At 46.0% G+C, this 27,013-nt stretch overlaps 1 protein-coding gene across 2 annotated transcripts in view; it reads left to right on the forward strand.

Annotated features, from left to right (window-relative positions):
• Positions 1-754: 754 nt before the first annotated feature.
• The window catches only part of LOC105566866, a 78,800-nt gene continuing 52,541 nt past the window's right edge, over positions 755-27,013 (forward strand). For both annotated transcript variants that reach the window (XM_012021236.1, XM_012021237.1), the window contains exon 1: positions 755-1,974. The gene's annotated coding sequence lies outside the window, so the exon portion shown is untranslated. The remainder of the gene's footprint in view (positions 1,975-27,013) is intronic.

Genomic DNA, 27,013 nt, shown 5'->3' on the forward strand with positions numbered 1-27,013 from the left:
ATGCGCCAAGATTGATAAAGTGATATCGTCGAGATATATTTGTTTTAAGATCACGTTTTATCGGAAAGAAAATTGGAGAACGTCGAGCTAAAATTCTTTTGTTACTGAAAGTTAATTTAAAGGAATGTTTAAGAATGAAATGACATAAATTGACACACATCGCCATACCATATATTATTCTCTTATGACGATGGAAATAATTGATTCACTATCCCGAGATAATTTTGCTAACCAGTTAGTGAGAAGGTAAACATTTTTTCGCGAACCTACCCCCACGAGACCACCCACCCACTCGCGCGTGCAGGGGCATCTCAGCGGCAACGTACAGAGAGGTGCGTGCGGTTCGCCAGCCGGTGGACGAATGCGCGCGACAGCGGCCAAAGAGCGGAAGAAGAGGAAGGAGTTGCGCTCGGCGGTGGCAGAACTCCGTCTCTTTGCCCCCGTCATCGTCATCGTAGCCGTGTGGTGGTACCGCGACGACGTCGGGGGCCGACGGGAAAGAGGCAGCGACGTACACCGTCGGGGGTGGGAGGCGGTGGAACGACGGGCGAAGGCGGGGAGAATGCGACGCGTCACTGCTCTCAACGGGGTGGGGCAACCTATGGATGCTAGATTGGTGGGGGCCACCGAAGTCCGCGGTCTTTCTCTGTCGGTGAAAGAGGGGCCAGGGGGAGAGCAGCGTGTTCCCTCTCTCTCCCCCTGTTCCTCCCCTCTCCGCCGTCTCTGTCTCTCACCCTTTGGAGGGGTTCAGTCATCTCGCGCCAGTCGAGCCACGCGCACTCTCCTGTCTGATATCTTAGGCTCGCTGGAGAACCACCCTAAGATTCAGGAGGCGACGAAACAGTTGTTATCATTGTGAGGGTGGCGACCCTTGTTTGTCTGCCGCCAAGGGTGGCGGTGGTAGAAGCGCGTGGCGTTCCAATTTCCGCGAGCTTGAAGAAGACGCGAAACGAACCGCCCTCTTCGGACGCGGAGTTCGGAAGACCACCCCCACTTCTTCCCCCTCTTGAGCAAGCCCTGCGCGAGAGCGCGCGCGCGCGCGCGCGCGAGCGCATACCTCCCTCTTCGTCGCGGGTGCTTAGACAGCCTCGAGAACCGAAGACACACGGGTACCGAGTTTCACGGGTGGAGAACCCGCGCGTATCGTCTCGAAACAACGAGGATTCGTCGGAACGACAGTTTTCGAGTACCGCGATAACACCACGCAGAAAACTACCTACCTGTCGCTACTCTGGCGCATATTTAATAGGGGACCTTCATTCAAGTCTACGCAGTGCCGTTATTGCAAAACTGTTTACTACAGAACTGTCACCTTTCGACCCCTCGAGAGAACAATCCTCCTGTCATGACGAAATAGGCATTCTAATCCAACTTTGTGATAATCTTTGATGAAAAAATTACATCGAGAATAGTGCGCCATGAAATTCGGCCGCCAGGACAAAAATCAATGGTGGCTGGTTGGAAGGCTTGGTAATCGTTCGGGTTGACAAGATCATGAGGAATCGATCGAGAATGCCGAATGATCTCTTGAATGCTCCCCAGAATCCGAGGATTTCAAGTGACGGTGTTCAAGGTGGCACGGGAAGTGTTCGATGAGGGTGGAAGTGATCTCGGTGGGAGATTTCGAGGAGGAAGAAATCTGACACGTGCTTCGTATTCCTCGCGAATTAGGACTCCCCTTAAAAGTCTTAGACAGCCTCGTGACAAGGATTGGTCAGTGATAATCTCGAAGACTCGAATCTGGATCGTTCGGTGTGAGTGATCGCAGAGATTCCGCGAGTTTGGTGCGCGAGCGACATTGAATTGTCACGTTTTCCAAGTGAGCGAACTGGAGCCGATAGTCGGGGGTGAATTAGTGTGGGTAATCGCGATACTGGTTCGCGAATCTCATCGACGAAACGCACGTCAGAACTATGGTGATGTTGACGGGAGTGATTCGCGGCAGGATCGGAGATACCAACTAGAGAGCAAGAGGTAAAGTTTGCTTCCGGTTCTTTTACAAGCGATCAATCGATATCTTACCGCACAAACCATTAATTCGAGGAGTGGAAAAACTGCCGGCAAATTCTGATGTGTCAAGTTCGGAGATAACTTTGTATAGAGGAAAAGAATTAAAGTTTCTATTTTATGTGATATGTGTATTCCGATAGAAACACATTGTCATTTCTATGTTAAATTGTTCTTCGAGAATGAGGATGACCAATTACTTTGGTCATCTCTTACATTAACTTCTAGTTTTTTATATGATAATTGATCTTTCTCAGATTCTTTCGGATTTCTTTTCAAATAATCTTTTCAAATAATCTTTTCTTAAATAACAGGTATTCTTTTTAAATAACACATAAGAGTATTACAAAATATACATTAAATTGTAAAGATTTAACGAGCCAGCAACTTGTTTGTGGTACAACTACATCGATGTCTATACATAAACCGTAGTTGTCAACTTAATTTGTACCATCTTAGTCTATGTTGAAACGAATGGACAAAGTTGTGTTTCTATTGGCGTGAACATTTCGCAAATGTTGCTATTTTCCGCATTCCTACTATTTATTTATATCGCTTATAGCCAATAAGCGTCGCCCATAAACTTTTCTTGGCCGAAACAACATTAGCGACAATGTACTTAAATTATGCCGCGCAGCAGTGATGGGTTGCTGCACGACAAGCTGTAAAGAAGTTGGCAGCTTCCTTGTCCCGATTGAGCTCCGCGAGCTTTCCATGCTCTCAGACGCGTCTCGAGGGAACGAAATTAGCTCGTGGAATTGTTTCTGACGATTTCACGGTGTTTGCCGCACAAAAATTCACTTGGAAAACTTACGGGGCCATGACAACGCGAATTTTACATTCGAATGCAAGTCGATTGGGTAGAAATTATTGCCGCACGACAAATTGTCTAAATATTCATACTGTTTCCCTCCAATTGTATTTTGTATTGCGATACGATTTTCTCTCCCTCGATAGCGTTTCCCTAATATCGTACGTTACGTTAACGCGTCAAACATAAATCGTCGGACAATAGCCGCGACGCGAAAATTATCATTTCGATGAACGTCGACCTTCCGGAATTCGACCTCGATCTCTCGAGGAAGGTTCCTGTCCCGAGCGAGATTATGTCACTTACTTTCCCCCGTTTTTGCTTTTTCTCTCACGCAAATTGCCGTTTTCTACATCCTTTCTGTATACAGTATACTTTTATCACGGCCTTACCGGCTTCTATAAACGCGTGGATATTCCGACCTGGTTGTCGCAATGAAATTATAAAAGTGTATCTTGTCGCGATACTCTTATTTATGGTATGATTAACATTATTCTCTTGTTTTACGTGGCTGCTAATAAAACATGCAATATCATATGTCTCTTATGCTATACGGCATTATAAATGCTTTGTAGCAAAATTTAAAAAAATTTAATAATTATTCCGACTAATTATTAAACATTCTGACACTTAAAGAATATGAAAGGGCACAGCTGAAGAACAAAAGAATAAATTTCTGCATTATACAAAAAATAAATATTTTTAAGAAAAAATCCGTAAGAAATTCATAAACCAACGTGTTAAAGAGCGAGAAAACGCAATGGGAAACGACGAGAGAATCGCGTGGATCGATGGAATAATCGAGAAGGAGAATAAAAACGAGACAAAGGAACTAAGAAGATGTAGCAGACGTAACGAAGGGAGGAGGATGCCACAAGGAAGAAATGAAGAAATCAGGAAAGGCGGAATAGGAATCGGAAAGGAGGGAGAAAAGAGGAGGAGAAGAAAGAGGAGAGGACAGAGGACAACCGAGGAATCGTGTACGTTGATATACGTTGTAAGGTACAAGAACGGTGAAAAGAGAGGAAGGGAAGAAAAGGGTCGAGTTGAAGGAAGAAACGCGAACGGGGAGAACTCGAGAGGAAGGGGAAGAAAACCACGAAACAATTGGAGAAGCGGAGGCGGCCGCATTTCATGTTGCCTGGCATCGGCTCCCTTTAAAGAGTCTCTTGCTTTTTGTTAGCTCTTCGAAAATTATGATTGTTTGTCCGCGAGATTTACTGCTCGGAGGCTCTCCCCTGACGCGCCGTGTATGTGGACGTGCGTACGTGTGTGTGCGCAAGACGCCCTCGAGGAGCACCGCGATCTTTCGCTAGACCGCGGGTCAGGTCTCCGGGGGACGGTCGGGGAACGATAGGAACGCTCGAGGTTTACCGAGATTAAAGAATCGAGAATTTACAACACTTGCTACTAAACTGGTGCTCCGGTTGCTTCCTCCTCTTTCTCTCGCTCACGCATTTTCCTTGTCGTGCTATCTTAATTTGCTGAATTAGCCGCTGTTTGAACTAAGAGATTTTGCTTGGAGCCGAAAAAGAACTCGGCTCAGACTGCTTGCGTACAACACAAGACGCAATCCGCGCGAGAAAATGACCGAGTTCGCATTCGTCTCGTCTGAAAAATTATGTTAAAGGCAATCGAAATTATGTTTTAACTTGTGCTTTTCACAGCAAATTGCTTATATACTGCGATTCCAATCGAACGTATTGTACCACGCATGGTTTTCTGTGCTGTAGTTGATGCTAACGTGCATTGATGATCCACGGATTATCCAGACGGATCGGCCAGTACAGTTTACAATGAGAAAAGAATTATTTAAAAAATAATAAACGCTCATTTAGGATGAAAATGAGTTTAAACAGAAAAACCGAAAATTGTGTAAAAGCGAAATCTTACGAAAGAAATGAGTCGATTTGTTTTCTAACATCGGAAGTAAAGTTATCGATCCAAATGCCTTTGACTATCAAGAGATTTATGTGTCTCTATCGAATGCGATTTTCTTGGGCACTTTACGGACTTTCAACTTGGACCATAACGCATATTCCATGGGACACCTGTTGCCGTGTTGAAACTTGTCCGACTTTGCGCAACGCGAAAATTGTTCCCCGCGGAATCACTGGTCTCTTTCACGGCGCGAGGAATCTTTATCCGCCGAGCTACCGAGTTCGCCCGAGACACGAACATCCAGCTGATTTATTCGGGATCTTATTGTGGCTGCATAGCCGAGAACGGGCCAACTCGGGAGAGTCGACCAAACGGCCGCGACTCCAAAAAGCGATTCCTCCTCCGGCGCGCCAGCGCGGCGATCGCTCTATAAATTTCACGAGTCTTTCGAACCCTATATTTTCTCGTTATCCTCGCGTTTTGCACGACACGTTTTATTAAAGTACGATAATTTTACGAGGGTCGGCCGTCCTCCTGCCTCGGCCTGTCTTCTTTTTCTTCCACGGTTCGCCACGCCGCGCTAGATTCTCATCTGCTTTTGTTTACAATATTTCTGCTCAAACTCGATTCATTTCTGCACTTCCTTCGCGGCACGTCTTTCATTGTTCGTCATCCTCGATGTAACTACGTATGCTAATTTTGTTAATTACGTGCCAAGTCTTCAGTCATCGCTGTTCAGTATACTCGCGCGAGTAGTGTCAAATTTTTAAGCATTTAATTGCGCGTAGATTTTTATCTCGTTTATCTGATATAAATATATACCATGCTAATTAAGACCATACGCCGTGGTATGGCAGCGAAACTTGAAGACGTGACGCTTGATATGTCGATGAAAACGCAGGGCACGATATAATCTTCTGTGCTTTTAATAACGCTTACACTCGCGCGAGTAATATATTCAATTTTACTCGCACGTGGCTTTGTTATCTGCGATGCAAATACACGTATGGTGTTAATTACGATGGTATCACCGTTGAACATACTTTAAAATACGTTACACTTGATATAAATACAGTTTGACAGTTTGCCTTTTAATTAAAGCATAAAAAAGAAAATGAACTCGTGTTCGAAACGGAAGATAGAAAGCAATCGATTTAATTTGGCGGTGATGATTTCACTCATACGCGCGTGTTTAACGTTAAACTTGGACGTTTAACAATTTTAATTGCACGAGTATCATTGCCGCGAAACGTCTTGGTGCATCGTTGTCGTTGACTCCTCGCGCGCATATCCGACTGTGCTTCTCCGAGGCAGCACGGCAGTAAAAGGCCTAAAGTTTTTAATACTTTCAGTTGTTTTTATGGCGGCTGGCATTTGCTCTTTTTTATTGTTTCTCCCCTTTCCCCCCTCTCTCTCTCTCTCTCTCTCTCTCTCTCTCTCTCTCTCTCTCTCTCTCTCTCTCTCTCTCTCTCTCTCTCTTTCTTTCTTTCTTTCTTTCTTTCTCCTGCTTTCTCGACGGAACGCGCTTGAGAGCTCCGAACGTATCGGAGGAAGAGAGAAAAGAGGAGATTCACAGTCAGCCCTCTCTGATGTACGACTCGGCGGTCCGCGTGAAAAAAATCCCATAAACCAGTAAAAAAGCATGGGGTCTCTGGGCCAGGGGAGACGGGGAGAGATGGACGGAGCGAGTAGGAGGGAAGAAGAAGACGCAGAGGGAGTAGGAGAGAGAGAGAGAGAGAGGTTCCAGTATCGCCAAAGGAATTCCTCTTATGACGAACCACGCGTGATTTTCTTTCGTCTGCCTCCTTCCTACCCCTCTGCCCCCCCTTCCCCACCGCGGCTTTACCCGACAGTTCCAATGCACGTTTCTTCACCTTCGTTTCGGTTCTTTCTCTGCTTCTTTCCTCTTCGCTCCCCTCCTCGTCCTATTCTTTCGCGAGTCTTAATCTTTCGCATCTGCCTATCTAATGGCGTCTTAATTAGCTATAGTAGTGCCAAAGAGTTTTGTGTCTTGGATGTTACAAACGCGAGGAGATACATTCTGCTAATGCGTAAGATTGTCTTAATGTTAAATTTTTCTTTCCACTAATATTGCAATTTTATATCGGTACGAAATATTCGCAAATGCTTCGAAACAATTTTCGGAGAAAACAAGAATGAGTTTTTCGATCGATCGATAATTATTGCACTCCTTTCAGCGTCATAATCCTCGTTCCTCGCCGTACCATCCCTTTCTTTGTCTTTTCTCGTCTGCTTACAATTCAATCGTTCATCAAACCGCGCAGTCTGGCTGGATAAATTAAAAAGCGAAGACAAAAGCAGGTCATATGACAAATGATAGACACATGTGCTATCATTCGTTTCGCGTTTATTACCTGCGGCCGTCTCGGAGGTCTACACAAGCTGGAAAATACATTCTGTCTGTCGTCTTAGCGTGCTACACTCTCCTAAGATGTATTTGCATAGTTAATTTATTTAGATGTCAGTCCATATATTTTTTTCTCGAAGACACTAAGACATTTAAACCACCGAGAGCCGCTCATTTATTAACTTTTACTTACGTTACATCTGATGTGCAATTAACTTAATTTTGAAAATTAATTGTTATCTGTTATACGGCGGTTAGGATAATCAATCTTACGACAACACCGTTACAAAATGAATGAGAATGTCGCTATTGCGCGTATGGATAAATTTGACTATGTTTCACGCAACATCGAGGTTGGAAGTGACGACAATACGATTTCGTTAATAATAATCGATCGCGCGGATATGCAAATTCGACTGCACGGCGCGTAACGTAGGAAAGAGCAACGCAAATCGTAGTTCTCTACGGCGGGCAGTAAAGAAGAATCAGCGCTTCCTATGAATAGTTATAGGTAGTTTCGCATAAATTAGGCCGCGAGGAATTAATAGCTAATTCAGTAGGTTTTCAATTACGGCGCAATCGGAGAGTTCAGCTGTATGAAACTTATAAATATGGAGGCGAATCGTAACCTGACTGCCACCGTGGATGGACTGTGGGCGAGATACTTTTGCGAGCGCTGTCGCGCTAATTATCGAATTAACGCGCGAGTTCTCTCCGCGAGGGGCCGCAAAAGTTGTCACGAGCGTTTCCATTACGCTGCCGCGCCATCGTAGCTGACGTACGAATCGACAAACCACTCTCTTGATACTTAAGAATATTAAGTTGAAGCCTGTGAATAACAAGGGAGGAAATGTTTTACATCAAATCGTTCAGATATTTTAGGAAAGCCCACAATTCTCCTTTAATTTCTATAGATGTTGAGAAAAAGAAATTAATTCTTTCGTTTCCCGGCATCGCCGGCTTTAGTTTTAAGCGAGGGGGAAACCGCTGAGGGCATTGTGGTGTACAGATTTACGGCATTGCTGGGCATTACTAGGCATTTTTGGGCATTAGGCCTTGCTGGGGCATTATAAAGATAAAACAAGATAAATATGATAAAACAAGATAATAAGATTAAGTAATGCCCACTGGGCATTAGTGGGCATTGGTGTACAAGATTTTGGTCAGTGGTTTCCCCCTCGGTTTTAAGACTTGGAATCTCACGCCGTAGATGCAAAGTTTCTTCCGCCGATAGAAACTCGCTCCAACCGGCGCGATGCCCCGCATCATAAACGTTTCCCGCGCTACCATCGGGCTTGGCGTCCGATGAATTATATTTTGACGATCATCTCGATCGGGGATCTTCGAATCGAGTACGAGGGAGAAGGCGAGGAAGAGGTAAAAGAAGAAGAATAAGTCGAAAGGCCGCCCCGATCGCAGCACCATCCGTAATTTCAGATAGAGTCGGTGCCGGGTGTTATTAAACCTGATAGGCCAGCGAACGTTTCTCCCTCGCGGGTGTTCCCCGACTTCAATTTAAATCGGTGACTCTGCTCTTCTGCACCCACCCTGTCCCTTCATCCTCCCCTCTCTTCCGCGTCCTTCGCCGCCCTCGCACAGACTGCTCCGCGGTGCGTACGCGCGCGTCCACCCTCTGAGCGGCAAAGTTAGGCCCTTCGGGCCCGTTTCGGTCAGCAACGAGATGAGGCGGAATAAGATCTACGACGGGACCGCGGGAGAATAAAGGAGAACGAAGAAAGGACGTCTCTTCGCTATTTGTTAGCTTTAAGGATAACGACCGGTTATTAACTCACGATAATTATCGATTTTAATTATCGGCACGGTTCGCCATTAACCACCGGCCTGCGCGCCTTTCCGCGCATACTCGAATATTGCCTCGAATAACGTCTGAAAAGTTCCTTTGTGACTACTCACACGTTTCTCACTTTTGTATGGAAGATCTCGATCAGAGTTTTCGATGTTGTTTTCACGAACCTTATTTGGGAAAATTGTTTCTTTTCAATATTGACTTCGGAGAAAAATTAAGAAAGGGGGCAATCATCGTTAGCAAAAATGAACATATCATATGTCTTTCTAAAAATTGCTCTCGAGTTCTCGTCATATTGGTATATACAACGAGCGCTTAATGGTGTCATAGCTGAGATCGTTTGTCAGGACGAGTCTCCTGACAAGTCAATGCCACGTCAGTCAAGGAAGGCTCGTCGTGTCTCACCGTGAATTATTCGCGATACGTTGCCGTGGGCAGTTCCGTTTAAAAGGAGCTCGTGCGAGCCAGGTCAAGAATCTTGTTCCCTTCTCTAACAAAACTTCTAAAGCAAAGTTTCTCCTAAAATTTACCACGACGTAAACCGTATACGTTCACATTGGTCTCAATCTTCAACTTATAATTTCCTCAAAGAAGGAACAAGAAAACCAAATAAGGTCGGACTTGCACTGCCCGCTAAATGTTTCAGCATCCAAAATTTGTTTTAACGCGTCCCCTGAGTCAGACGTTATTTCTGTAACGTTGTAATTACAATACATCTTCTTACACATGTTTAGCTACTAATTCTGTATATTGCCGATTGATATCAGCACTTTGTTCACGAGATATCACGAGTGGCGATATTACGTTCTGGGCGATATGAGGTGTCTTTACTCCGAGGGGGAAACCGCTGAGGGCATTGTAGTGTACAGATTTGCGACATTACTGGGCATTACTAGGCACTTGTTGGGAATCAGTTTGGGCATTGGGCCTTGCTGGGAGACATTATAAAGATAAAATAAGATAATAAGATAAAGTAATGCCCACTGGGCATTAGTGGGCATTGGTATACAAGATTTTGGTAAGCGGTTTCCCCCTCGCTTTATACTAACAATAGCGCACGATCGAGCAAATAATAATTTTGATCGCCACTGCCATTCGATTGTAAAATTCAACGCGTGTATATAATGGTCTCCCGTCCTTACGTTCGCGCAAAAAGTTTTCCCGCGGCCAACAGCGTACATCTTCCGCGATCATAAGAATATCAATGACAACGTTAAGAGTAATCCGTGCCCGATGAGCTATTAAAAATGCTAGTAATGACGCACCGGATGGAATGCGATGCTACGATCATTAGGAGTAGCGAGCATCAAAATCTCCGTCAGACACGCGGCCATCGATTCTCTCGCGCGCGTGGCGGCGCGATCGCGCGGGATTGTAAATCGACGTCGAGCTTATGGAGGACGACGTGACGTCAGGACCTCCGTCTTCCTGCGGAACAGGAAGTAGCTGGAAAGGCGAGTCTGCAACAGGCTGCTACGCGGATCGTCCTCTCGCGACCGGTTCTCGCGCCGATCGCATTTCCATCGCGCTGCCCGCGTCGCTCAACGACGACGCACAGTGAATCCGAGCTGGTGGATACTGTCGCGCGCGCGCGCGCGCGCAATCGACCGTTATTCAGGAATTAATTCATAATTAGAGCGGGGCCCACCTATGAGGAGAGCCTAACCCACATTCCAGCCACCGGCTGTCCCCGCTGGCGCGGCAGGCTAGCTCGTTTCCAGCTTTTCTTTTCTGTCTTCTCTTCGTCTGTCTCTTCCGTCTCCTTCTCGCCGCCGCCGCCGCCGCCGCCGCCGCCGTCGTCGTTGTCGTCGTCGCCGTCGTCGTCAAGTCTGTTCCTTCGCTGCCTGCACTCCTCTACCTCTTACACCATCTCGCCACCTGGTCCACTCACCTACGCGCCGCCAGTGACTACCGTTTTGCATGGTTTCCCCGCTGGCTCTACACGCGCAGCAGCCGGCGAGCGTGTTATCCGCGTTATCCGCGTGCCACGGTGCTCGCACGGTGACACTCCTCTGTAAGAATGCGCCACAACAACCGCGGCTACCGGATCAGCTGATTGATTCGCGTTCTCCGACAGCGATCTGGTTTCGAGCAATGGTATTTGCGCACACGCGCGCGCGTGAATACCCGTTCTCGATCGGAATATGAATGCATCTCTCCTGATGGAAACTCATCCTGACAAATCCCCGTCGAACGTGGGAGCTAATAGAACAGTCGAGGCGAGCTCAGTCGTGTCGAACGATAGCTTGTATCGTTGGGCGAATTACGGGTGGGAGTCAAGGAATTCCGCGCAAACTTTGGATCGCGTTCCAAGTGTCGATAATTACCGTCTAACGATTTCAAATTCCAGATAACATGTTTGCGAATGAAATTTAACACTAGTTTCAGTTTTAACATTGCTATCTGTTGTGAAGTATTGAAGAAGGAAAATATTTGGTATTGAATATTAAAATATTTATCTTCTCGTCGAATACGCGTGTACACGTGTAAGATGGTAAGAAAGTGTAATCCGTACAATGTCTCGCGATATTGTCTCTCCGAAGCCGCGTCTGCCCGATGATATATTCCGTCTGTCGAGCGCAGGAGAGTCTTCTGCATCATTTCGCAGTGTCATAGTTCACACGTTAATAACGGCGCGCGCCCACGTCGGCCTGAAATCGTAGTAGGCTGCGCCGGTTGAAACGCGATATCGCGTTAACACGGACGCGATGGATTAGAAAGTGGATTTTAGATGTTACCGTTTGTGCCGTCCTCCTCGGGATCGGTTTCAGATGCGATCGCGCGCAGCCCGACCCCTCGATATCGATATTCGCCACGCGCGTTATCGGCACTCACGATCATGCTTGCGATCTATGCGGGCACACGTTAGAGATTTCAGGCCTCACCTAGAAACGTCGTTTCGAAATCGCTTTTGAGCACGCTTCCAGTTTCATTTTTTATTTACATTCCCACATTTTCCATGGAGCGCTAGAAACGGTTTATCCGTCGTTAGAGAACGGCACGGACGCGGGACGCTTTGCGAAAGCGCGTTATCTGCCGCGCCGCTTGTACCTGCGCGACGATAACGCAGCTGCAAGGAGCCCGGAGACGCCGTAACGGAAGAACGCACGTCAAGTTGTAAGTGGGTCAGCTGGATTCTGGTTTAAATGCATGAGTACGCGCGTGCGTACATATCGTTTCTTTTATCTTCGCGAAAACATTGGGACTTAGGACTGTCGTGTATAAGGAAAGAGAAACTTTTTGGGGTGAAAAAAAGATCAATAATTTACCTAACGTTTTATATTCTTTTATCTCTTAACACATGCGTAGATATGTTGTCGTTTGGAATAAAACCTGAAGAAAAAGAGAGGGTCGAGCTCAAGTATCGATGGCCGAATCGAGGTTGTGGAATTAAAATTCACGTATCGCGTGTGCGATGGCACGCGTATCGATCAAGTTTTGAACACTTGGTGAACGCGGATGTCGAGCCTGGGTTTCCGATCGAACACGCGTACGTGAGAAATCCGAGAATTTAGCGAAAGCGGAAAACGCTGGCGCGATTTATTGATCCGCGATAGCATGACTCCATCGCACCGTTTTTGTGGCTCGCGAAAAGTCAAATTGCTGACTCGGTGAAGTTCAATCAGGTCGTCGTCCCATACCCGTTCCCATTTCTGCTCCCGTAGCTGGTTACAGCGCCTCCTCCCTCCTTTCTCCTCCTTCGTCATTATTATTTTTATTTCGTTCTATTTTTGCATACACGTTAAATGGTGCTCGAATGAACCGCAACATGCGTCCGCGTTAACGACAAAACTTAAAAGCTATAATAAATTTACATTTTTTTACGTTTTATTAAAGTTGGTCTTGTGCAGCGATGAAAATGATAAAGAATATTTTCTACAATGGCCGTCATAAATTGCAGACTTTCGTCCTCGTTTAAGATATTGTAACGTGAAAATTGGACAAGCGATCTCAATTTTTATTTTATTTGAGCAGTAAGTAAAACCAAATTTTCATTTAGCTGGAATCTGCGACAAACACATGTATGGTTAAGGTACTGATATCGTGTGGATGGTACGTAGAGCTCGCAGAAAAAAAAGGTGGCGACGTTTCGACGACGCCGAAATGCAATTCGTCGCGCGACAAGAGGTCGTTGCACCGCGTGCCCTTCCTGTTTCTACCTCGCGTTACCTCCAACGCCTTCGTTCGATCGTGCTTTCGCGAGGCGATAAATTACCTCGGTGCGCCGCGATCGCGGCAATTCCTCCCACTGGCGAGAGGAAAAAAATGACCGAAACGAGGGCTAAGAAGTGCGTGACAAATCTATCCGCGATCGATATCGATCGCTAGCGACTAAAGTCAAATCATGCCTGCAACGTTTTGAAGAAAGACGTGCGTGAACGAGGCCGTTGCTTAATTGACGTAGCGCTCCGGTTTATAATCACACTCGTGTTGCATGTTTCATGCGCAATTAACATTGTATAATCTAGGCAATCTTTCAGTAGCCGCTAGTTCATTTCGGAAATCGTGGATGGTGGACAACGAACCGAGACAAACTTTTGATAGATTCGGTACAATCGACAAGTCGTTTCGCTACTTGTGTCGTCAGAAGCTGCGACGTTAATTTTTCTACGCGTGTGAAGCATCTCCGTTCGCGCGTTAATCACGCCTGTCTTCGGAGACGGCGAATTAAAGCCCTGAGAATATCTCGAGAGTCGGCGATTCTCGCGATCGTGGATTTTGGGAAACAACGCGGACACAAGGGCCACGGGACAAGATGAAGACGAGCGAGACAAGCGGCGGCCCGGCGAATCGTAAATTTAAATTTAGAGAGACGCGTGCACGTGAGCGCGCCCCTTCTTCGGGGCTTTCCCCTCCGGCGTCTCGCGGTTTCTCAGCGCCTACATCCTTCCACTCTTTCGGCCTCTTCTCTTACGCGACTTCCACCGCGCCACCACGCCAGCGTCGCAACGCAAGACTCGAAAAAGCACCGATTCCGTCTGCTTGGTTCCTGTTTCGCGTCTCAATCTGAATTTCAAAATGCGCCGCGAATTGCCCAGGTTCTGTTGCGAATTGTCGCAAAACTCCACGACCGAAAAAAGTTACTCCGATTTTTAAGTCGCCGGCCGTCCTCTACGGTCGATGTTTTTGGCCGATTGTCTCAATAAGGAGACGAAAGATCGACAGAGGATTCACCGTGATCGCGCCTCGACGATCGGTTCTTGTAAGAACGCGCCGCGGTGCCATTCTCGTGTCTTGCTCTCTTCCTTCTTACTTCATTAAGACTCTCCATTCGAACAAAAGAGCTCCCGTTGGTTCAATTCATCAGTTACGAGTGATTTTGATAAATCTAAACTTTCAACGGAGTGCGACTTTTGGATATGGAATGCGACTAATTTGAAGGAATTAATTGGAAGGGAAAAATCAGAATATAAATATACGAAAAAATGTGTAAACAGTTAAAATTCTTTTGCGTAAAAGATTTTATTTCTTTGTTATAGAATATCTTGTTAATTTGTACATTGCAGAACTATATTACGTTCTTATCAAATTAAAAGTATGTGAAATTTTAATTTCAATTGACAGTGAAAACTCGAAACGTTGACGAAAAAAAATCAATACTTTCAACAAATATTTATAAGTATCTCTAACGCGTAATATATGTATAATACATTGCGCACGTGGTCTTCAATGCAATTGAAATCGTAGGAGAACTGTAATTTGAAGACGACCTTACGTGACTTCGGGTAAATTTGAAAATAGCTGGGTAGAGAAAAGCTTGGTTCACCGCGCGAACAGTGAAACGCGACGAAGGAGCGAATAATTCTTGGCAATTTTAGCGAATGTGAGAAGACGGATCTACGTAAGATTCGTCGCGTCCATTATAGACAGATCACGTTGAACGCTGGTAGTTGGCACGCATTCGACAAAAGAATTTCCCGAAGGTTGCTCGATTCGCAAACAATTCAATTTTATCTGTTTAATCCTTTCACCGTCGAAAAATGGTTGTGTCGCGCGTTAACTCTTCTATTGTAAGATTTAATAGAAAGTAAATAATGTTCAGCGCGTTCGATAAATAGCAAAAATTAGTAACAAATGGAAAATGTCGATATAAATGAAACAATGTCGTTAGCGAGTAATTTGGATTTCGTTTAGCAGCGGAAGGGTTGATGTTGATGCATGTTTTGCCGAGAAGAGAGATATTTTCGTAAGGCATCACATATCGCGAGCATAAGTCACGGAAGGAAGTTTCTTTAAATACTTGGGTGGCGTTTGGCTTCTTATCTGTACGCCGTGACGTTCAACATTCGAGCGCCCACGCACGGAAGTTGACTTCCTCATTTAACCGCGGGACGGAACTTAGTCCCTTGATTTTAATTTCACGTAGACCGTCGTATCTTTTAATTGCCTTAATTTAGAGAAAAATATATGCGCATATCACCACGATTCAAAGCGTTGATAACTCGCAACCCGAACCTTTTCTTTTTCGCAAGCCTCGAAAGTCTCCTCTGTGTGTTCCCTGTAACGAGAGCTGATTAATTTGCCTACGCTTGTAACTTTCTTTAGCGGAGCTATATATAAATCACTAATGACCTCGGGAATAACTCGGAATTTCATTTGAAATCTCTACCATTGATATTCTCCGTGTGTGGAATTCGCGTAAATTTACCTTATGCTTAAAAGATCGGAGTACACGCGCGTATCGAGTAGGTGTAACGTATAGCTTGCCGGTTTAATGCCGCGGCGGGTATGTAACTAGGCCGTGTCGCGGTTCGGGTGTGGCCGTCGCGCATTGTTTCTGAAATTACGATATCGTCGTTATTAATATTTATATATTGCGCGCGAGGAATCGTCGTTGGCTGCTGCTGGCTCAGCGACGACTTTCTAAAGCGACCGAATGCCATCGCTCGGAGGAGACAACTTAGCGACGTCTCGACAGTTTGTCTTAACCGACAGCAGTCATTGTCATGACGCCAGGCAATTCAAGGAAAAGTAAATCGTTTTAGAATTTCATGTTCATAACTTTGAAAAGAGGTTATCATTTTCCTTTGCACGAGAGTCGTGCGAAAATTGATTGTTTTATGGTAGTAGGAAAATAAGAAGAAAAAATAATGTTGGCATCCTCGCGTAAAACTGATAGTAAAACTACCGGAATCGTTTATTAAGTAGATAAACGTTATACGATAAAAGATGAAAGGTCAGTATCGTGTCTGTAGATTGCGAGAGCAAGCGTGGTCGTAGCGTTTCGTCCGCGAGCGGTTGCGTCCGCTCGGTATCCGGATATCCATCGAAATGAGACGGCTGGCGGTTGATCGACATTTCGGGGGCGCTCGTTTGTCACATAGAAAAGCCGCAGTCCATTTATCCCTACGCGATTTGCGCCCGGCTGTGTTAGGCCTCGGCCGCCAGCCGGCCTTACCTGCCCACGGCAGACCGGCCGGCCGGCAGCACACGCTCGCGTCTCTCCTTTTTTAATTATTCCGTCCTTTTTACGGACATTAAGATAAGCGGCAGCGCCCGGTCGCCAAGCTATCGGTCAAAGTCACGCGGAGTTCGCCCCGCGATACGTTCGAACACGGAAAGGATTGTTCCTCCCTCGTTTTTTAACTCTCCCGATCCATCTGCCTGCCGTGTCATACCGTCACGCGTCGACGAATTTTCGGTTCTCTTCTCGTGTATTTCTTCACTTCGTCCTCTTCCTCCCCCACCTCCGGTCCTTTTTTATTCCGGGACGTGGATCTGTTAGTGCGCAACCGTAAAGTGGAATGGGCGATATCAAGGAGTCGAGGAGGGCCCGGATTATTTTTTTAATCTTCCGCGAACGCGTTTCGTTGAGATTCCACCGTGGTGTCGTGGGTGGACGGGACGGTATTCCGACGCGTGGATCTCTTTGGGCTTTGCGTTATGGTAATGGATGGTTGTCATAAAAATTCAGGCACCGCTCGGCAGGCTCTTCGTAATTATCGGATTTGAATTCTTCATATCACTCGCGATCGACTCATTGACATTTTCGTCGAGTTTCACTCGTTGGAATTCCGCGTCTGTGCCCACGTTGCAATGTTCCTTCCACAATGAAAACGTGCACGTAGATAACCGACACTCGTACGTAATCGTTCGCCTCGTAGGTACACATGAAAGTCCCGGGTAGTTTCTCTGCAACTTGAATCACCTTCTCAACGCGGAATCACGTAACTTATATGCGAATATTTGTTTTTTCCCTCCTAATTGCAATGCGGTGCAATTATCAATTGCAAAACTATTGTAAGCGTGATGAATTCCTGTCTCTTCGAGACTGAGAGACATCTGCAAAATATGCAATCACATTTACCAAAGATAAATCTAAAAAAAATTAACATTCATTAGAAGCATGAAAATTGTTGAATACCTCGCAGACGATTGCTAATGCTCCGAGCGGTGATTTTTTTCAAGTATTTACCCAATTCGGCGTGTATCGATTCAAAAAAGTAATTTTGTGCCGGTCAGCACGTCGATAATATTCCCGTACTGTACGCGATACAGCTCATTGACATTTTAATCGAGTTTCGCGCACCGGAACTGCGATCCTTGTCGCCGGGGCGCGTGATCGCGACGTGACTTTTCCTTTGCTATAAAAATGCGCGTCCGGTCGGAATTGCAGCTGCGATTCGTTAATAAACATCGTGGCCGGCCGCGTCGACGGTATCGCCGAAAAAGGTCAACCCCATCCCGCAACGTGGGGCAAACAATGGTCAGGCACGAAAAAGGCGCGAAATCCAGAATGCCGCAATGGATAGGCGCTCGCTCGCTCGCGCGCGATTGCGAAGGTACGACACGTTCGACGCACGTCTCTCAAATAAATTATCAACACTCTGGCATTCGCCGCGGAATCGAGCATCGATATATGACCGGTGCCGGGAAGGCACAACTGAACGAACGGATATGCTGGATATGGCGAGGGATCACCGAACATCATAAGCATGCGATCGTCTTCGTTCACCCACTTTGCCATGCCCGTAGAAAACCCCGGTCCCCTTAAAGGGAAATCCTCGATACGTGTCTCTATTCGAGTCCGTCTGACGTTCACGTCTTCATTAAGCCCGCGACAGTTGACACATACGTGACGCTTTCTGAGATATGTAAGTAAAAGAACATAAGCCACACATATCCAACAATAATCAGTCATCGATATAAGATTTAAACAGATATATTTCATCTACTGCTTGAGTGATCTAGTCATCGATGATAATATTAAAAATACATACGATGGTTATAAAGTTATATATCTGACAAATTAATAAAGTTTACAAGACTCTCGTGTGATAAACGCAAATTCGGAGGAATAAAGACTGAGGAGTGTGGCGTAGAGAAATGTGCGCTGCTTAGGAAACAAATGAACGAAAAGATCCAAGTTTAAATCCACGGACACCGCTAGTTTTTTTTCGGAATCTCCCGAAGGAAAGTGATAACTACCGAAAGTATCTTGCCACACATACCCCTTTAGGGAGGTTTCCTTCGGCAAGGTTAGCAGCCTACCGAAGATGAAGCAAAACCAATGCTCAAAGTAGCAGAACGTGTACTAGAATAAAACAGATTTTAAGTCTAATACACGAATAGGAAGAAGAAGAAGAAATGGATGTTAGTGAGAGAAAAAGGATGTTAGTGTCTAAATAATTCTTGTTTCAAATTTACTGCGAAAAATATTACCTCAGCCAGAGTTTGAACCTGGACCTCCCTACTCGGGCGTCTCACCAATTCGACCACCGAGACATGTGGTAATATTCGTCGCAATTATATGTCTGAATCATAAGAGAAGTAAAAATGCTACACGTCTGCTAATTTTCTCGGACAACACACGTATCGTATCGAGTGCACGAAGCGTTTGAGAAGAGGCCTCGATCGATTTCAATCGGCTTTTCTCGCCCGATTAAAATATGATATGCGTGAAGCTAATCGTTACGATGTTATTAAGTGCATTCTGCAATTGTCTCGTGTTGCTCCTCTTCTTTCTTCTTTTAGTGTTCTGCCATTTGCGCGCTCTCTTTAGCATTCCACGATCTTCGCGAGCGGAAAAATATAAATATATACGCGAAACAATGAAGAAAGGTTGCTTATCGGGACAACCTCGCCGCTCGTCGCCATAAAAGTTTGCACGTGGCGAAATTGGTTCATCTTATCGAAAGGAAGTTTCGCTCGTATATTGTGCCACAATCCAACATCCCATTTGCAATTTTCTATGAAAGGGCATTTTTCAATCTCCTGTTTTAGCACTTGTAATAATTTTTCTCGACGGCGTGACGCAATTATCGTTCCGCGAAAGGATTTAAATCCGTTAATTCCATTATGCGAGCTTGATTCTTGCAATCCAGACCACTTCAAGTTGTCGTCCGCGATCGCAAAAAGTTGAGCTCGATCGGCGGACGAGGAGAATAAAGGAGACGGAGGAGAAGGAGGAACGGCGTGAGGAGAGAGAGAGAGAGAGAGGGTGAAGATGCGAGTCTGGCATCATCTTCGGACAGCGGGCAGCGCCATTATCCCTCGTCCATTTGAATTTTCAAGTTTCGTAATAACGACTAATACGAGACAAATGAAGCGCGCGAAGAGCGAACGGAAGGGGGAGAGGAAGAAGAACGGTGGAGAAGAGCGGTGATTAATGGAGTCTCCGCAGCGAGCGAGAGCTCGGCCCGGATAAGATCTCCGATGGAATTCCCGTGGCTTTTATATTGGATTTCTTTTAAATTCGTTACTTTATCCGGCGCTATGTTAATAGCGGCCCGATATGAGAGCTCGCGGTTAAGAGGAGTTCATTTATCATTCCGCGGTGAGGAGAGTCTCTCTCCCGCGCGCGCGCAGCAGCGGCCTCCAGCTCCACACTGTGTTCTGTGCATTAGGAACGATTCATACGTTCGTAAAGCTCTCTCTCCCCCCGCTTATCCAGTCACCCTACCGATTGTTGTTTCGGAAATGAATTTATTACCTCGCTCGAGCGCCTCGATTAAGCGGGGCGAACGCGCACCCGCGAAACACCCGAGTTCCTTTCTTATTTCCTCCGCGAGTCTCGGAACGGGGAGTAGCGAGCATCGTTTCTTCTCTCCTTTCGTATTAGATTTTGCACGCCGAGATAGATTGATCTTGTTTCATACGACACGATTTATAGCGTAACGACGGAGTGGGCGTTAATGAATGTCGAGTCAGGTATTCGTGCGCTACCGTGCGAGGATGACGCGTTGCGAAAAATTATTTCGCGCACGCGGGCCACGCTAAATACTATTTTATACGCCGCCTTAATAACGCCACGATACTTGTGGCTGAACGGAGTTCATTTATCATTCGACGCTGCCCGCATAGGCGAGTCCGATCTCCGATGCCTCGGCCTCGAACTCCGCGACGTACAGTGCGTTAGACGCGGTTCATTCATTCCGATCGAGTCCTTCGATCTTCGAAGAACGATTCGCCATTGTTCTCTCAATGAACCCGCGAATTCATATGGAGTAACGTAATGCGCGGTACAGTCATTTTTTGTCTTTCTCTCCTATTGTACAAATGAATTTAATAACAATTCTCAATGCTCCTCCCCCAGATGCAAACCGTGATCTTTGTTACTTCAATTTTATTCCCAGATAAAATAATTATTCGTGAAAAAAAGTTATCTCTATAATGATTGGTTTAAATCAATTCGAGAAAATAATGATTCCTAATTCCTATTGTATTTAAATCAATGATTATAGAGAGCGTTTTTCTTCCTCTTTTCCGATTGCATATTTGCTTTGTATCATTATATGATATCGTGAATATTACGCTAGCTTTTGTCGTTCATTTCTATTTGTAATATTCCGATTCGCTTAGTAATGCACGTTGTCTGAGAATTGTGTCAAAAGCTTTTGTGATTTCCGGTCACGCTTAATCGATACGATCGAGCCGTTTGTTTGTTCCTCGGGAACGAGGAAGACGTTTCTCAACTGGACGATCGGTGTCAGTGGCCGGACGGAAGTACTTTCGCCTTGGAGGGAGACTCGGCGCCTCCTAAGACGAGACATTTCGCCTTTTCGCATTAGGATTCACTTCCCAGTGTAATTAATTAGACCTCATTAACATCGCGTAGCTCGCTCGCTACTTCGATGCGCGCGCTGTTGCGACTTGGAAATAGATACGTTTCGCTTATGTAGACACATCGAGGCTCGTTGTGGTTTAACCCCGGGTACAATGTCCGCTTGAGACTCTTACTCTCCCTACTATCACTTCCACTTGTGATTACAATAACGTTTCGACCTTAGAACCCGTAAGAAAGTCTATTGATTGAGATGGCTGCGATTGTAACATTAGCCGCGAATTATCCGTCCTCCAATTTTCCACCTATCACAATTGCGATCCGTAGCAATTTGCGCCCATAGAGCAGCAAGCTGGCGATACGTCTGGCGAATGCGATATCGACGAAAAAGACACTTGTGACATTCATGAGAGAGCCTGGTACTTTTGTCGCCGACGATACCTCTTAATCCAGATTGAAAATATGTAAATAAATTCACTCGCGGCTTCGGTAGAGCCGGATGCCCACTCTCTGTATTCCCCGTCGAAAAAGTATTTTAATAGAAACGATTCATCATTCCCGGGGGCCCACGGACGAGCTTCTTTTTCTTCGATCACGGCGAAGAGCAGCCCGGACTTTTATGCTCGGTTCTCTCCAGCACCGAACTCTCGAGCCCGATCGCTTCGGCGCGTCTACCTCGTCGTCCCTTTGTCGACCCGGTTTCCACTGGGATTCAATTTTACCGGATTTCGCGGAATTTCGGTCGAACGGTCGGTTTTGGTTTATCTCCTCGCCCGCGCCCTGTCTGCCCGCGTTCGCTTTCTTTCTTTTTCTTTTTCGACGGCCCATGGAATTATGCGCCGCAGGATTCGCCAGCTTTCGCGGAATCCCTCGGACCGGACCGCGACACGGCGCGCGGACTTTTCGGCCGATGATATAGCTTTTCGTTAGGTTTATGGAATTTATGGAGAGCGTCGCAAATTTCGTATAGTCCGGACTGTAAATCGCGCGCGGCCACGAGACGTCACACGGATAATCCGGATGAGGATTCCAAGCAACGTCTTCCAGATGGTACTCGGCGATAAAGACTGCCTGTAATATATGTATGTGTCCGTCAACATTCTTTTACCTCAATGTTAATGTTCCATTTACTTTTTCGCTGATTATTTTTTTAATTCCTTTTAAATTGGAATATTGTTCGACTCTTATGACACGAAGATTTGTGAGCGCCAACTACACGTATACGTATACATATATTAGGTCTTCTTCTTCGAGGATGCACAGTAGAGAATTCTCCGACGAATTTATACAGTTAGTATATTTGGACTTTACGGAATTTGGTCGGATCCATTCGCTTTTTCATCTTGCTTGGTTTTTTTCTTCTCTCGATCGTACGAGTCTCGACGATTGAAACACACGCGAATCCGGAGGGATTCGCGGCGCTATCGGACCGCACTCGTAAAGGAACTCGTTCTCTTGGTTCCCTCCTCTTTTTCTTTATCTTCTTCCGTTTCTTCTTTTGTAACTCGATGCTCTCGGTGCGTATACGGGTCTCACGACTCTGGTCGAGTTCGACGTCTCATTATGTCAGAGCTAAGGAGATTTCGAGGGAATTCCATACCTCGGTCTCTCATTCCGCCCTCTTCCTCCGTCACCTTCTCCTTCCTTTCCTTTCTATTTCTCCTCGTCTTCTCGGGAATCGCGAGTACTTTGAGATCACTGTCTGTATTAAATCGTCAAGAACGTTCAGTGGGCGATCGTATCGCGGGCAGAAACTATTCGCGAGGCCGAGAAATTTTTTAATTGTGTTAAATCCTTTTTTTTACTTATTTATAACCTTGACCATTATATCTCGATCAAAAATTGAAAAATAAAAATTACAGAGAAGAATATTAAGTCTCATTAATAATTTATGATGTATGTCGGTCTCTCGGCTATCAAATTTATTCCGTAGCATATTATTATTATCCCATGCTGTTAAATATCGACTAAACGCGATTAATTTTTTTTCTCTAGCGAAAGGAAAACGCGCGAGTTTACGTGATAAACGGCGTGAGGGGAAGCGCGGAAGGAAATGTAATAATTTTAATTGTGTTGCGATACCGGTTTGATATTTCCAACCGGTTTCCGAAGCGATAGGCGCAAATTTGCATCTGGCTGTGACACGTACGCTACTAGGTATGAAATAAGGAAGAAAAGAGGGAGGGGCAAGAGTGGAGGAGAAGACATCAAACGAGTCTAACGGGATCGCGCGTAATCCAGAAAACTCTGGCTGGATTATCTCTCCCCGCCGACGACGGTCTCCACCGTCGCGCTCGCAGGAGAGACCAGATTTTTCCATTATTCATCAGGAGCCGAGAGCCAGCCGTCACGTCACGATTGATTTCTTATTGATTTCTTGCGGCTCGCTATTAGGGATCAATCGAGTCTCGTAACCAATCTTACACGCGAATCGCCGATAAAATGTCCCTTGACAGGTACTTGCCGAGGCAATTGGGAACGAATGTATCGCCGAAGGAAGGATTTCCCGTTTCTCCAGTCAACTCAATCGAAACTCGCGATTACGATAGCCGTACTAATACGTTCAATTTGGAAGAAATGTCTAATTAGAGTGGCCTCTATACGAGTGCATATAATAAATAAGTGCAGCAATAATACATATAAATTTTAATAACGATAATTCAGTTATATCCGTAATACTCGCGAGCGAATAAGAGAAAGCGGATGCAAGTCTAAACTTCCGTTAAACGCTGCGAGATTCAGGGGAATCGCGCATCGCGAGACGATCTAAAATATGGCTGGCTCGACACCCGAGACTCTCGAAGAAACGATCGTGTTGCGACTTAACGAAGAAAGCGAGCATTCAACCTCCGTTCAGAAGCATTTCTTCAGTCGAGGAGACGTTGCGTTCGGGCCCATAAAAAGCGGCCCGTGGAAGCGCCGATCGTTTCGCTTCCCAAGTGTAACGTTTGCGAGATGACTCTAATTGGTGTTCGAGGTTGATGAGCGCGTATGCGAGACGCGCAGAATTTTCAATACGTCTTTCTCCTCTTCCCTTTCTATCTTTCTCTCTCTCTCTCTCTCTCTCCCTCTCATAAAATTTACCCGCACAGACATTTCCTCGTTTTCACGACGCGTAAAAACAATTCCGAAAGCATCGCGCGATTGTGGAGCGAATAATTATAAGGGACCAAGTATCATTTAGCGAATATAAAAGTTGGCCAAGTCTTTCGTACTCTCGCCTTCGCCATTTCATTGAATTACTTTCGACGCCGATATGCGAAACTGGGTGTTTCGTCTTCAAATAAACACCTCTCTCGCGATTATTTAAAATATCAATGACACTTAATCTCGTACGACAATAGGAAGGTGAATCATGCGCCGCTGTTTTTAAGACTGTTTTATTAAAATTCGCGAATAAGAGTACCGCATATCCCCGTAACGCCACTGCCCCCTCGTTGCTCGTTACCAGCAATATGGCCCCCTTTTTAGTAGAAGCCACCCCGAATCGAGCGAGGCCAGACCAGTCCAGGCTGCTATAAATCTCGGAAGTTTTAATGCCTTGCAGCCTGCACGGCAGCCCCCCCCCCCCTCTCTTCCTCTTCCCTGTTTCTCCTTTCCCCTCGTGATATCCTCCTTCTTCTGCATGGCGGACCCCACCTCTCCGCCAACCCTTATGTCCGTATTTGCATACGCGCATAATAGCGAGCGCGGCCTACCCTTTACTATTAATTTTATAAAATCGCTCGAGCCATTGCCGGTCGCGTCCCTCCTGCCTTATTTAAATAACGGATTTTCGAAATCTCGTTTTCAGAACGATGCAAGAGGGAGGGGGGGGGGGGACGCACGTATCCGCGCACGTGCGTACCCAAGAGATTCCGAATCGCACGGCTTTCGTGTAAGCGGAACCGTACTACCGATTTCGATATATGTGTAATTAGCGTTGCGCGTCAACATTTAATACTTGATCTATCGGGCAGATTAATGCTACTCTAATTGTACGTTGCAAGTTATCGAGTCTCTTCACATGCTTTTGTCTGGAAATAAATCTAGGCAAGTGTTCCTTTATTCGGGAAACGTAGCTTTGACGGTTCCTCGCAAGAAAAAGGTGTGTGTGTTCAATATCGACTTGTCTCCTTCGCAAGGTCGTATCTCAGTTAACACAATTTCCGGTTTTTCTGCATAAACGCTCATTCTGTTCCTGAATGAGTGTTTAAGCGGAAAGTAGTTTTAATCAACAGCGTGCTGCTGAAGAGGGTCACTTTCGGAGACCGAAACGTACCATTTTATCGCAATGTCATATATCTTGTAATATATTTACATATATACAGTTTCAATCTGGTGACGGCACACATCGCCTATATTTCTTCCCGTTTTATCATCTCGACGACTAATATTGTCTTCTAAATTGTTGTTTAAGCAGAAAAAGTGAAAATTGCGTAAAGTCGAGATACGACCTTGCGAAAGAGATCTCTATGCTGTTTCGTCGCGTACGAGTCAACATCCATCGATGAATTACTCGGCACTCATTCGTTGATTAGCCTTAAAACTTGGCGGAGGTGAAGCTCGTGACAATTAAGCCGAGATAACTCCGACGTTATTTCTGCATCTAGCGAAGAAGGAGATTGGCCATTAAGTCGTTTGCTGCTTGGACGTGCAAGCGGTAGCGAGAGAAGCCCAGTGGCAAATTTAATTCCATCGGTGTGCGCTTTATTGAAATTCAAATTAAGATTCGAAAATGATCAGGGGGGGACTCGCAATGGACTGCCCAATGATGGAGGATGAACAACCGCGAAGCTAAATACAACCGATCCCGTTTTACTTATCAAGAATTGTACGGTACACACAAGAGCTCACAATGTACTCAAACTCAAAGACATTTTAACAATAAGATCGCAATAGACTCGGTTAAAGGATTAAGAAAAGGTGTGCAAGTAATTTATATTCTCAGTGTGACTCTTGAAATATTTGTTGCAATTGTGTCGTTTTTGCGCTTGGGAATTTTTGAAGGAAGCGATAAGGAGGAGAGAAAGAAAAGAATGAAACGAGGGAAACCGGCGTAAAATCGCACATTTGAGCTTGCTCGCGCCTATTAAGACGTTTTAGCGCGGCCGACGAGACCTCTCTCCTTTAAAGGTCCAAAAGTCCCCGCCGTCGCCGCGTCGGTTCTACTTAGAGCCGATGGCGGCTTAACTACCGTAACCGTATCCAGGTCTAAATAGTCGGAGTTACGCTAAGTAGCCCTAACCAGATTAGTGAGTCGTTGCGTGCTCTATTTTTAACAGCGCGCGCTCGCGCGCTCGCGCGCGCAAAGCACACGCAGACACGAGCGAAGCGTGTTTTACACGATGGAGAGCTGGGCGGAACGAGGTGCCGATGAACGGGAAAACGAAGACAGCCGAGAGAGACAACGTCGCGCTTTATCTTAATCCTCGTAAATGGAGCGTACCCTTTCGCGATCTCCTCTCACCCGGCTCTTCGCGCTCGGCTCTCGGCTCCCGGCTCCCGGCCGCGGTCGGCTGTCGTAATTTTCGCCACTCGATATCGCTTCCCGCGGTTCTCTTCTGAGAAGGAATTCTAGGAGGCGCAGAAACGGAACGATCCATTACGCATTTGATCTAAAGATGATCTTTGTGAGGTGGTCTTTGTGGTGGCGCAATCTTCGTATAGGCCAAACATCGTTGGCGAAACGCGAGACCGAGCGTCTCGCCGCCTCTCCACGTCGATTCTTTCGACGCGGCGCGAAGTCCAAATATTAGAAGCAAACATCCTTCCGTCCGGCGACGAGGGCCGAATTTATTTACATGATGCTCGACCATTAAACGCCATCCACTTGTCTCGCGGCCGTGGACGGCGAAGCTTCGAGCAAGAGCGGGAATGAAGGGCGCGGCGGCGATGGCGGCGAGAGGCGACGGGGGCAGGAATTTTATTTCCGCTCGCATTAATTTCAACGACGCAGAAGACGCGGCCGCCATAAGGCGCGGCTTGAAATTACGAATATTATGACTTCAACCAGTTCTCAGAATTCTATGTTTTTCATTCTTTAATCTCGGTCCTCTCGTGTTTCACACCATATCTTATGAACACACTCGCCCTCTCTCTAACCCGTTCTCTCTAACACTTCCTTTCTCGGCTTCTCAGTCCGGGAGCAAGGTA

The sequence above is a fragment of the Vollenhovia emeryi genome, unplaced genomic scaffold (genome assembly GCF_000949405.1).
Source record: "Vollenhovia emeryi isolate VEMERY1.0 unplaced genomic scaffold, V.emery_V1.0 DF939142.1, whole genome shotgun sequence".
Taxonomy (NCBI): Eukaryota; Metazoa; Arthropoda; class Insecta; order Hymenoptera; family Formicidae; genus Vollenhovia; species Vollenhovia emeryi.